The 13,213-nt window shown below is 42.7% G+C and overlaps 3 long non-coding RNA genes across 3 annotated transcripts in view; 1 reads left to right on the top strand and 2 right to left on the bottom strand.

Annotated features, from left to right (window-relative positions):
* The window catches only part of LOC132413030 (uncharacterized), a 121,450-nt gene extending 109,728 nt beyond the window's left edge, over positions 1 to 11,722 (top strand). Inside the window, exons 3-4 of the long non-coding RNA XR_009516580.1 lie at positions 1,417 to 1,487; positions 11,628 to 11,722. This is a non-coding gene — a long non-coding RNA (uncharacterized lncRNA). The remainder of the gene's footprint in view (positions 1 to 1,416; positions 1,488 to 11,627) is intronic.
* The window catches only part of LOC132413028 (uncharacterized), a 53,730-nt gene continuing 45,307 nt past the window's right edge, over positions 4,791 to 13,213 (bottom strand). Inside the window, exon 3 of the long non-coding RNA XR_009516578.1 lies at positions 4,791 to 5,448. This is a non-coding gene — a long non-coding RNA (uncharacterized lncRNA). The remainder of the gene's footprint in view (positions 5,449 to 13,213) is intronic.
* LOC132413029 (uncharacterized) lies at positions 5,465 to 12,954 on the bottom strand. Its single transcript, XR_009516579.1, has 3 exons — positions 12,335 to 12,954; positions 11,723 to 11,827; positions 5,465 to 5,572 (listed from the first exon to the last, which is right to left on the bottom strand). It is a non-coding gene; the product is annotated as an uncharacterized lncRNA (long non-coding RNA).

Genomic DNA, 13,213 nt, shown 5'->3' with positions numbered 1-13,213 from the left:
ATACACCCCGGGCTGGGTTCTGTATCATGAGGGGCCTCATGGACACATATGTGGGTATCCCACACAGCAAAGCTCGTCCAGCCTCACCCCGCAACCAACAGCACGGGCATGCTCAGGAAGGAGGGCCTTTGCAACAGGTCCACACAAGCCCCAGGTGCAGCTTTGGGGCCATTGGGGCAGGGGATTCTTTCATTACGGGTACTTGGGACATGGAGGGGGGGTGGGTGCAGACTCTGGGTGGACATGTCCCTGGGCACCAATGAGCATTTCATCCCACGGGGATGCTATGCACATGACCAGGGCAAAAGCTCCCATTACCCAGATCTACGGGCAATGTTGGTGCTTCTAGAACACACCTGGTACATAGTAAATGCTCTATCAGTGGGGAGGAGGGAGAGAGAGAAAGAGAAAGTCAGAGAGACAGAGGGACTCCTGAGCCAGCAAGACCAGACTTCAATCAGATTGAAGAGACTGACAGATACAAAGTAAAAATATGAGTAACGAGGAGTTTAGTCTGTTATGGTGGAATTAAAAAAGGAGGATCTACAAGACAAATCAGTATGGCCACAGATCACTCAAGCATCAAAGAGGTGGCAAAGGTAAGGAACAAGACACCAGAGGAAGGGGACAACTTGGTAGGGGACAGAGAAGACATAGAGGTCAATGGGAGCCACTCAGCCCCCTGATATGCTTGGGTCATGGGTCTAAGCCGGCTTCCCTTCCCCTGAGGGCACCATTCCCTCCATAAGGTGGCCTCCCCGATTCTTGCAGCTCAACCATTGCGTCTCTTTTCTATGTTTCAATGTATTAACTAAAACGTGGAGTTTTAAGAAAGCAGGCTCCTGGGCTTCCCTGGTGGCGCAGTGGTTGAGAGTCCGCCTGCCGATGACGGGGACACGGGTTCGTGCCCTGGTCCGGGAAGATCCCACATGCCGTGGAGCGGCTGGGCCCGTGAGCCATGGCCACTGAGCCTGCGCGTCCGGAGCCTGTGCTCCGCAACGGGAGAGGCCACAACAGTGAGAGGCCTGTGTACAGCCAAAAAAAAAAAAAAAAAAAAGCAGGCTCCTTCACAGACAGTTATTATCTGGTGTGGTTTTGCTCATTCATTTTTTTCTTTTTCTTTTAATAACATCACATATACTGTGTTAGGTGCCAGGAGTACAAAACTGATTAAGGCATAATTCCTTGTCCTTGAGGTGAGAAGAGGCAGAAGAGGGAGCTGAATATGTGAGCAAACGGTTATAGTGCATAGAGCTGGATAGAGACAGGAAAAAATGCTGTAGAGTACGGGGATGGCTTAGAACTAAGAGTCTAGTTTAATCAAAATCTAAAAGCAGAAGAGAATATTGCCAGAAAGAAAACTTTACTGGTGCATAAATGCAAGAGTTTTTCAAGCAATCTTTCTCACCCATATAGATCTCCTGCTGGGACTGTTTGGGATGACCCCTCAGAAGACAAAAAAGGAGTAAACAAAAAAGAAGAGAAAGGTATTTTTTAATACATTTTAAAATTTTTATTGAAATATAGTTGATTAGGGTTTGTTATAATGTGATAGTTTCAGATGTACAGCAAAGTGGTTCAGTCATACACATATGTGTAAATATATATATATACTCTTTACACTGTCTTCCATTATAGGTTATTACAAGATGCTGAGTATCGTCCCCTGTGCTATACAGTAGATCCTTGTTGGTTTTCTATTTTATATATAGTAGTGCGCGTGTATTTTAATCTCAAACTCCTAATTTATCCCTCCCTCCACCTTTCCCCTTTGGTAACCATAAGTTTGTTTTCTGTCTGTGAGTCTCTTTCTGTTTTGTCAATAAGTTCATTTGTATCATTTTTTTAGATTCCACATATAAGGGATATCATATGATATTTGTCTTTCTCTGTTTGGCTTACTTCACTTAGTATGATACTCTCTAGGTCCATCCATGTTGCTGCAGTGTATTTTAATTACCAACCTGAACCTTGCCCTTCATTCTGTGGTCACCTGCCCTAATTGTTAATGGCTTATTCTAAGTGTCTTAGAAAACCACCAGAAGCATTGTTCTCTTAACGAATGTTTACCTCTGAGTCAGAAAGTGCAAGGAGCCCAGAATTCCCCAAACTAAACCCTTCTCTGTTCCCTTTTATGTTCCTATTATGTAATCGTGGAGCTTGCTTACTGCATTAATGGCATGACTGGTTAAGACGCACAGTTGCCTCTTTCACCTACCCCAATGATCTTTTTGAAATGAAGACGTACTGACATAAGGAAATCTTGCATGAGTAATATGATAGCTATGAGGAAATAATTTCTGAGCGTGCCGTAAGATTTTACTAATGTATGTTAATCTACTGGGTTGTTCTTTTGAAGGATCAATGGCATTTTAAAGGCAAGCACCTTCTACAAATTTATTTGGAAATTTTGACTCTTTGCTTACAGAAAGAAATGCCATAACTTAATCACCTTTCACAGGCTGTTCCCTTCATTTTGCAAAATAAGCAATAAACCCTGTGTGTGTGTGTGTGTGTGTGTGTAGGGGAGGGTGTTGAGTATAAGACACAAAACCCAGCTTTCTCCTTCAGCTTGGTTAAATTACTCCACCTCCTGAACTAAGCTTCCTTTTCATAACTCCTTCTTCTAAACTACTTTTGTGATTTCATTCATAGATTTTTAGTTGGTTCTGACTTTAATCTCAGACTAATATAACCAAGGCTGAAGTACAAAGGATTCTAGATGGACAGTCAGGATGTGGGTGAAGTAACCCGCGTATGAAACACATTGCTCATCAGTTACCTTGAACAAATCACTCACCTCCAGTTTTCTCATTTCCTTACTGTGAAAACTGGGTCACAGACTGAAATGCCTTGAGGTGCCAGGCGGGTAATACAAATGTGTGAATGGGCTCAGGGGTCGGGCAGTGTTGATGGTGGGAAGTGTGGTGGACATATCAGCTTGCCTTTCCTAAAAGCATTCAAAACCAAAGTTAAAGAAATAAAAACAATCTGTAGGCCAGACGAAGTTTGGAGTTCTGCTGTTTGCAATCTCTGAGTTAGATAATAATTCTCTCCCTCTCCGGTTTTCGTAGGTCTGTAGTCTTTGTTTCTTTGGCTTGAAGTCAAGATCTCTCAGCATCAGATTCTCCCCAGATTACAAATTGGGCACCTTTGGAAACTTCATTAATTCTTTTCATCACCAGAGAGCCCTTCCATAAATTAACTTATTCGTTGCACCCTGTATGTATTACTCATTGATTGCAGTCTTGAAGCTGCCTGACAACCTTATTCGTACTTGGAGAATTGAACAGAGTCTATAATATGAATTTTGAAGACATAAGACACTACAAGTGTGAATCAATTGAAGAAAGTAGTGCCAAATTTTAAGTTTATCTGGAGAAAAAGGATGTGTTTTAAGCTAGTTTTAAGCCATCCAAACTTAAAAAGAATCAGTGATTGTGTCCTCCTTTGCCATGATGTATCTTCAAAATGGAGATAAATTCTTAGGGCTTGAAAATCGGTAGCAGTGGAATGAATGAGGAAGGTAGCAATTTCCCTGCTTCAATGAAAACATTTCAGATTCGCTACATGTTAAAACACACCTGGAAACAAACTGTAATGAGCTCAGTAATCAGAATTTGGTTAAGATGGAGGAGGAGAAGAAAGCAAGAAGAGAAAAGCTTAAAGGAATTAAGTATGTCCTGGGTGAAGTGATTCACTGGGTAGAGAAATGGCATTATCAATAACTGTCAAGAAGATTTAAACTCTGGGAAATAGAGCCAATTTCAGCTGGAATAAAGGAACACATCAGTAATGTAAGGAAAATAAATTCAAAGAATGTTTAAACTAATCCAAGCAAATGGCAACAAAATAAAAATAGATTCTTTAAAACAGTGTTGAAAGAAGAGCTCTTATGCCATTTTTTTAATCACCCCATTGGCTGTTAGTGCAACACCAAGCATGATGAGGGTACTCAACAAATTACCTGATTACCTGACGTGAAATATTTAAAATAAACCGAATGTTGCTTTTAAAATTTTTCATCCGGAATAATTAGCCATTTCTAATTCTTACGAGTTCAGAATGACTCTCTTATCACCAGAACAGCTGGTGTCAGCATTTTTTATTGTGCTGAGTAACCACCAGGGCCCATGAATGGCAGAGTCTCTTTCCATGATCAACCCACCAATAAAGAGTTAATTGACGCCCTTTTCCATGCCCAGTCCTGAGATAGATTCCTTAAGAGCACTGAGCAGAATTTTCTTAAATAAATTAACTCAAAATTGACAATACAGTTACGATAAAATGAATAGTTTATGGGTCTTGAAACATAATCATACCAACTTGCAAAGCTCGTTTGTTATGCATGTAAGAAGGCAATAAACCCAAATTAGCTATGTACCTCAGTCATGATTATCATTTAATATATTTGCAACTAAGAAGGATGCTTAGGTTAGTCACGAGAAGAGGAAAAACTAAACTGGTGTGGCAAGTTTGGCTTTTTTAAATCATAGCTGTTTAAATAGTATATGGAAAATATAGGAGTTGCTCTATCTTTCAAGGCTGAAGATAATTTTTCCCGTAAAATTATAGTCAGACTGAGACTAAGCACGGGTGATCTAAAGCAAAGAAAAATGTAAAAATAATGGAAGATTGTGTGTGTGTGTTGGGGTGGCAGTATTTAGGGCTTAGTGAGTATTTTATTTTACTCTGTTTTGTTTCTGTTGGTTTTAATTTTTAAATGTAACCAAGAATACAACACAAATTTGATACAAAAGTTATAAGATGCTAAATATCTGCTTGAAAAGTGGGAAATTTTATTTATAATAATAGCCCTGGGTTACATGGGTAGTTCGCCTCCTGCAGATACAAAGACAGACCCATCCTTATTCAGCAACTTTATCCAGCATCCCAGTCCAGGTGGTACACAATGAAGGCTAGAGTGGAGAATGAGGGAACTAAACTCTGGAGACGACCAGGGCAGGCATTTTCTCTGCAAGTGAATAAGAATGAAAGAAGTGGCTGGGTAAATGGCAATTCCATTTCTACCATCAGCCACCTACTCTTGGCCTGAATGCCTTGTCTGTGTGCTTCATAGCAGTTGGTGGTGGGAGGGGGTATTAAGCAATGAGCATTAGATTTGTTGCAGGAAGGGGGACCCCTTCCAGGGCCCAAGAGTGGGCTCTTGTCTTAACACTCAGAAATGAATTGTCTGAGGAGACACACGTACTGACAAAGCAAAAGACTTTACTAGGAAGGGGCGCCTGGGCGGAGATCGTGGGGTAAGGAACCCAGGAGAACTGCTCTGGCACGTGGCTCACAGTCTCAGGTTTTATGGTCATGGGGTTAGTTTCCGGGTTGTCTCTGGCCAGTCATCTTGCTTGTTGCCCATATCTGGTCTGACTCAGCATCCTTCCGGGTGGCATGCGCCTCTCTCAGCCAAGATGGATTCCAGCAAGAAGGATTCTGGGAGGTTGGTAGGATATGTTATGGGCTGGCATCTCCTCCCTCCTTTCCACCCCTCTCGAATTCTCCCGGTTAGTTTTCGGTGGTAGCACCGTGCAAGCACCGTGTTCCTTATCGGGACCTCCTGTTGTGAGACAGCCCAGGCAAGTGGTTACCATCGTGCCTGGCCAAGGCGGGCGGTTTTGGTCAGCGGTTCCCTAACAGATCCACCGTGCACAGGGCTGCCATACAGAAGCTGCAGTATTTTGACTAGAATCCCAAATGACACTCTATTTTTATTCCATAATAGATATCCATTAAGCACTTACGATGGTCCAGGCACCTTTCAGACACCAGAAACTGTCAAATAAAAAAACAATTCCAGATTTATTTAAGAGAGACTATTCAGAAAGATTATTGCAAGGGAGGAAAAGAATTATTGCAGTAGGAGAAGAGGAATATTACAATAGAAAGGAAGCTGTGGCCATAAGATCTGTGAATACCTCAACGGTTAAACAAGGGTTTTTCTTTTACAGGGAGGAGTGAAAAGGCTAGAAAGAATCTGTGTGGGAGAGTGGGGTGAAGGAGTGGTCTGATCAGACAGTAGATCAGAGAACAGTTTACCCTGCAGCCAACGTATTCTCACCCGCCTGCTGGCTCAGGATGAGGGTGGGCTACAGTTCAGTGGTCTCGGGGAAGGAGAGAGTATTAACCAAAGTTTGGTTAATAAATATTTCGATCCAATTGCTCAGTAGAGACAAGTAGTTCAGCTAGTCATTTATAAGGCAAAGAATAGAAACTTGGAAGGTCTGTGTCTTAGCATCCATGAACTAAGTCATTTTGGGGAAGGATGGTTCTTTTTTTTTAATAACATCTTTTTTGGAGTATAATTTCTTTACAATGGTGTGTTAGTTTCTGTTTTATAACAAAGTGAATCAGCTATACGTACACATATATCTCCATATCCTCTCCCTCTTGCGTCTGTCTCCCACTCTCCCTATTCCACCCCTCTGGGTGGTCACAAAGCACCGAGCCGATCTCCCTGTGCTATGCGGCTGCTTCCCACTAGCTATCTACCTTACGTTTGGTAGTGTATATATGTCCATGCCTCTCTCTCACTTCGTCCCAGCTTATCCTTCCCCCTGCCCGTGTCCTCAAGTCCATTCTCTACATCTGCGTCTTTATTCCTGTCCTGCCCCTAGGTTCTTCAGAACCATTTTTTGTTTGGTTGGGTTTTTTTAGATTCCACATATATGTGTTAGCGTACGGTATTTGCTTTTCTCTTTCTGACTTACTTCACTCTGTATGACAGACTCTAGGTCAATCCACCTCACTACAAATAACTCAATTTCATTTCTTTCAATGGCTGAGTAATATTCCATTGTATATATGTGCCACATCTTCTTTATCCATTCATCTGTCGATGGATAAAGGTTGACAGGTTGCTTAGGTTGCTTCCCTGTCCTGGCTATTGTAAATAGTGCTGCAATGAACATTGTGGTACATGACTCTTTGAATTATGGTTTTCTCAGGGTATACGCCCAGTAGTGGCATTGCTGGGTCATTTGGTAGTTCTATTTTCAGCTTTTTAAGGACCCTCCATACTGTTCTCCATAGTGGCTGTATCAATTTACATTCCCACCAACAGTGCAAGGGGGGTTCCTTTTTCTCCACACCCTCTCCAGCATTTTTTGCTTGTAGATTTTTTGATGATGGCCATTCTGACTGGTGTGAAGTGATATCTCATTGTAGTTTTGATTTGCATTTCTCTAATGATTAGTGATGTTGAGCATTCTTTCATGTGTTTGTTGGCAGTCTGTATATCTTCTCTGGAGAAATGTCTGTTTAGGTCTTCTGCCCATTTTTGGATTGGGTGGTTTGTTTTTTTTGATATTGAGCTGCAGGAGCTGCTTGTGTATTTTGGAGATTAATCCTTTGTCAGTTGCTTCATTTGCAAATATTTTCTCCCATTCTGAGGGCTGTCTTTTGGTTTTGTTTATGGTTTCCTTTGCTGTGCAAAAGCTATTAAGTTTCATTAGGTCCCATTTGTTTATTTTTGTTTTTATTTCCGTTTCTTTAGGACGTGGGTCACAAAGGATCTTGCTGTGATTTATGTCAGAGAGTGTTCTGCCTATGTTTTCCTCTAAGATTTTCATAGTGTCTGGCCTTACATTTAGGTCTTTAATCCATTTTGAGTTTATTTTTGTATATGGTGTTAGGGCTTGTTCTAATTTCATTCTTTTACATGCAACTGTCCAGTTTTCCCAGCACCCCTTACTGAAGAGGCTGTCTTTTCTCCATTGTATATTCTTGCCTCCTTTGTCAAAGATAAGGTGACCATATGTGCGTGGGTTTATCTCTGGGCTTTCTATCTTGTTCCATTGATCTATATTTCTGTTTTTGTGCCAGTTCCACAATGTCCTGATTACTGTAGCTTAGTAGTATAGTCTGAAGTCTGGGAGCCTGATTCCTCCAACTCCATTTTTCTTTCTCAAGATTCCTTTGCTATTTGGGGTCTTTCTGTTTCCATAAAAATTGTGAATTTTTTGTTCTAATTCTGTGAAAAATGCCATTGGTAGTTTGATAAGGATTGCAATGAATCTGCAGATTGCTTTGGGTAGTATAGTCATTTTCACAATGTTGATTCTTCCAGTCAAGAACATGGTATATCTCTCCATCTGTTTGTATCATCTTTAATTTCTTTCATCAGTGTCTTAAGAGTTTTCTGCATACAGGTCTTTTGTCTCCTTAGGTAGGTTTATTCTTAGGTATTTTATTTCTTTTGTTGCAATGGTAAATGGGAGTGTTTCCTTAATTCCTTTTACAGATATTTCATCATTAGCATATAGGAATGCAAGAGATTTCTGTGCATTAATTTTGTATCTTGCTACTTTACCAAATTCATTGATTAGCTCTAGTAGTTTTCTGATGGCATCTTTAGGATTCCATATGTATAGTATCATGTCATCTGCAAACGATGACAGTTTTACTTTTTTCTTTTCCGATTTGGATTCCTTTTATTTCTTTTTCTTCTGTGATTGCTGTGGCTAAAACTTCCAAAACTATGTTGAATAATAGCGGTGAGAGTGGTCAACCTTGTCTTGTTCCTGATTTTAGTGGAAATGGTTTCAGTTTTTCACCATTGAGAATGATGTTGGCTGTGGGTTTGTCATATATGGCCTTTATTATGTTGAGGTAAGTTCCCTCTATGCCTACTTTCTGGAGAGTTTTTTCAAAAATGGGTGTTGAATTTTGTCAAAAGCTTTTTCTGCATCTATTGAGATTATCATACGGTTTTTATCCTTCAATTTGTTAATATGGTGTATCACATTGATTGATTTGCATATATTGAAGAATCCTTCCATTCCTGGGATAAACCCCACTTGATCATGGTGTATGATGAAGGATAGTTCTTTGCAAGCAAATCATTTCTCAAATACAAAGGATGGGGGGATTTCTTAGACTTTACTGTTTTCCAGGCTCTCAAGCATCAGGTAAAGTTTAGCACTGTCAGATAGCAACAAAGTAGACAAAGTGGGTCCTCGCAGTCAAGGACCTGAGATTCCATGGGATGAAATGAACAGGGACCTCTAGGCCTGTCCATTAATATGGTCGTTTCAGATCCTGCTAAGCCTATGAAGAAAAGAGGAGGATATGACGATGGTGGGCAGTGACTGGTAGAGGAGGCCTCTGATGGTGGAGACAAGAGAAGGTCTCCTAGAAGACATGCCATTTGAGCTGAGAATTAAGTGATGCAGATGAGCCATCATGGCAGCTAGACCATCCTGAATGAGGTAGGGAACAGGAATGAGATTGGAAAGGAAAGCAGGACTAGAACAGGTGGGACTTGCAGGTAAGGAGCCCAGACTCTGGTTGCTCTGCCGAGGATGGACAGAGCAGAGGGAGAGCAAAGACAGGGAGGCGAGTAGGAAGGGCCCGGGAATTCTGCAGAGCTGGAATGATGGTCTGGACTGGGGTTGTGGTACTGGGATAGTGAAAAGTCATCCAGTTTAAGGTATGCTTTGGAAGTAGAGCTAATGAAATTTAGATAAGGCATGAGGAAATGATAACAACAGCAAACCCTTCCATAGAACCTACAACGCTCTAGGCACCATTGTGAGTGCTTGATGTGTACTAACATGTTTTATCTTCACCAAAAAACATGAAGAGATAGGTACTGTATGGTTCCCATTTTCAGATAAGGAAACTGAGGCACAGAACGATAAAGTAATTTATCCAAAGTCACAGAGCTAATAAGCGGCAGAGCTGAGATTTGAACCCTGGTAGGCTCCAGGGCAGAGTCTAGCATGCATGATTCCTGTAATTTTGATCTGAGCTATTGGTCCTGCCATTGGTTGAAATATTTAAGGCTCGGTGGGAAGTGGACTTGACTTGAAGAGGAGATCAATGGCTCAGTATAGGCCATGTTAATTTTCTAGTACCTGTTAGATAACCAAGTGACAGTATTGAAAATTTAACTGGGTATATGTTTGGAGCTCGGGGAAAGTTTCAATTTGGAGCTGTAACTTCCAGCATCTTCAGCATATAGATGGCATTCAACACCACAGGGTTAAATGAGATCACCTCAGGGTTTGGGGGTGGGAGAGGAGAAAAAGACAAGATCTGCACCCTGGGCAAGGCAGAGGTGTAGAAGCTACACCACTGGCTTCGAGCCTCTATTCGAGTTTTCCTGATTTCGGCATGAGGATATCTGTTCTGATGCCTCCTTCTCATACTCTTGCAGCTTGAAAAGAAACTCTGAAGTAAGCTGGAAGTTAATTTGCAATTTATTGGGGGCGGACTATCTCTCTGTGTATAGAAAATCTCATTCTTGATCACTATGAGAATGACCGCTTGCTCAAGCTAAGATACCGCTTTGTTAACGTGTAGGAGACCTACTAGCACTGGAGCCCTAGACTGTTTGTTTGAAATATAAAAGACCGAGTTGCAGTTTACTAAATGGTTTCCTATCTCCCATCCTCTTTGACCTTCACACACCCCCCAGGAGGTAAGCAGGCCACTGATGATGATGACCCTTAGCTGGTGAGCGTCTGATGTTTGAGAGACGAAATTACTTGCTTAGGGCTATACTGTTGAGTAGCAGAACTGGGATTCAGACCCACATCATGTGCTACCAAATCCTTTGCCCCCTTCAGCGGCACCAAGCCTGCTCAGCACGGCCAGTGTGCTTCACTACATTTGCAACTCCCATTCATTCTGTCAAAAGACAAAGGTAGAAACGCAAACATTTAACTTCATCTCTCCTCCTAGCCCAAATGTCCAAGTGTTGCTAATATTGAATCCCAGGACATCATGGGTTATAGATAAGAGCCCATAAAAGGAGTCCGACAGGAACTGGGCAGACGGCCAACACTTGCAGAGGGCGATCGGCCCAGTCGGGCTTCATTACTTTGTTAAACATGAATTCTCCAAGCATGCAGCACACCCATTTCCATATGTAAATATAAAACGACGTGTAAAAGTCAACCAAAAATAATCTGTGGGTTTTTTTAAACCATAATTGTGTATTTGCGATATTACAAATAATTGAGAGTTGATAGTCAAAGAAAAGCATGTAGGTAGAAAACAACAATATGTAAAACCCATCCCCTGTCCTCTGTGTGCTGGTGAAATGGGCAGGGACTTTAGCAGAAATCTTAAGCAAATTATAGCAAATATCAGTTGGTTTTTAGTACCTGTGCCAGCCAAGCTGACTCTTTAACAAAGGATTCTTCTGGGTCATTTTTCACCTGTCAAGATTTCCGGGGAGGTGTCTCTCTCTTGTCCCCCCCCTTTCAAGTGCCAGCTGATTCAGTCACTAGAACGTTCATTTACCTTCCTGCTTTGAGACAGTACAGCACAGCAGGTTTAACTAAATTGCCAATAAGACCATCTTAAATTACCGGTACCTCCACCTCCACCCCTTGCAGCACCTCCAGCCGGAGCAGGTGTGACGGGCTTTCAGAGCAACAAGTGTTCTTTGCTACCGTTGCTCTGAACCCTCTGGCAGACACTAGTCAGGAAAGGGCAAGTCAAGGACAAGGAACCGGAGGGTGAGAGTACCCGGAACACTGGCCACCCTGTCACCCGACACTGCCTGCAGCCTGGGAGGCTGAAAATCATATACGAGGGGGAACTTGTCTGAACGCGGCATGGGCTCTGGTTGGCAGAGGAAGGCCACCTGATCTCTATCTTTCCAGATGCTGATGTCAAAGACAAGTTCAGCGATGCTGTCACTGACATGGTGCCATCCTCTGACCTCAAAACAAAGAACAAAATCCCTCTGAATTCTCACCAGACGTGCCTGTGAACCCGTACAGCTGATGGGTGAGTACTATCTTCCTGGACAGTCAAGCAGCATCCTACGACATGCTTTAAAAACGCAAGGCAGTGAGAACCGCTGTCAAAAGGTGAAAGAAAGAGAAGAAGCAGTGATTAGACACAAGAGAGCATCCCTTGTCTGAAAAATGTGAACTGTGGCATCCTCCCTTTCGCCAGGGCTTTCTGTCTCTCTGGATTGGTGCAGTGGACAAGGACGTTGTGCAGAGACCTCTCGTGAACCCCAACCTGGCCCCAAACTATATCCTTTCTACTCTCCTCGTTCAGTTTATTTATAATTCCTCTGAAATTAACTTTATTACTCAAGGGATAGTTAGCCTGTATGGGATTCTAAAACAGTACGGCTTAGCCACTGCCTCACAACCTCTTTCACATCAGCACACTCAGAACAAATGACAGTATTTGGAAAACACAGCAAGGGAAATGGACGAGGCTGGCCAAGGGTCCCTGGGCCACCCCCTGGGAAGCAGTATCTGAGCACACATCACTTGGAAGCACTGACTTAGATCAGGGAGCTCAAGCCACAGGTACTTGATTCTTGTAGGACAGGAAAACATGCAAGACTCACTTTTATGATATTATCAGGGCGCCAGCATGTAGATTCTGGGGTCCAGTACTTCCATCCTAGAGCTACTGAATCCAAATTCAAGTAGGCGGGGAGATCTGGGGATCTGAATTTATGCAAGCTCCTCGTGTCGTCTTCATGCGGGTTAAGGCTGCAAACCTCTGTGTTTGGTGTCTCCATTCTCATCACCCTTACTTCCTCCCCAGCATCCCTTACTTCTCTCCCGTATCCACTTCCTGGCTGGGGTGTTTCCTCTGGGGAGCTAGCACTTCCACATTAAGATAGTAGAAGAGAGAAGAAAGAAAAAAGACTCAGCAGAACTAAACGCAGAACTTGGGTGCTCAGAGGCTGTCGGTACGTTTGAGCTGGACCGGAAAGGACCCCTCACTTTCCACACAGGACCCGAGGGCCCTGAAGATCAGAACTCCCACCCGTCCCCCAGCTCTTATTAACCAACAGCTTCACCGGAGGGGTAAAGAAAGAAATGACGCATCCCTGGCATGGCGAAGTGGGAAGGAGAGAGAGGGGTAAAAATACTTCTTCCCACTCAGCTGGCGTATGGGAAGAAGAGGCCCGGAGAGCAGCTGCTTGCTGGAAGCTAAAGGAAAGGCAGAACGCGGTCTGGTTCCTTCCTTTGGACTGTGCGTTGGCTTTTTCACCTAATAGTCAGATTTGCTTACAGGCACGTGGGCTCTCAGATGTCCCTGACCTTTCAGACGTTACAGACACAGCCCAGGGCGCCACAGTTAATCTAAGGAAGCAATTCTAAGCACTTTCCTAACTCTCTGGCTATTCATAGCCTTTATAAAAGGCAGGGGTTGGACACCCTAATAAGTAAGGTCTAGCACCTAAGTGCACAGATAATGATTAAAAACAGGGATC

This window comes from Delphinus delphis, chromosome 17, assembly GCF_949987515.2.
Source record: "Delphinus delphis chromosome 17, mDelDel1.2, whole genome shotgun sequence".
Lineage (NCBI taxonomy): Eukaryota > Metazoa > Chordata > Mammalia > Artiodactyla > Delphinidae > Delphinus > Delphinus delphis.
This window is presented reverse-complemented; position numbering and strand designations above follow the sequence as displayed.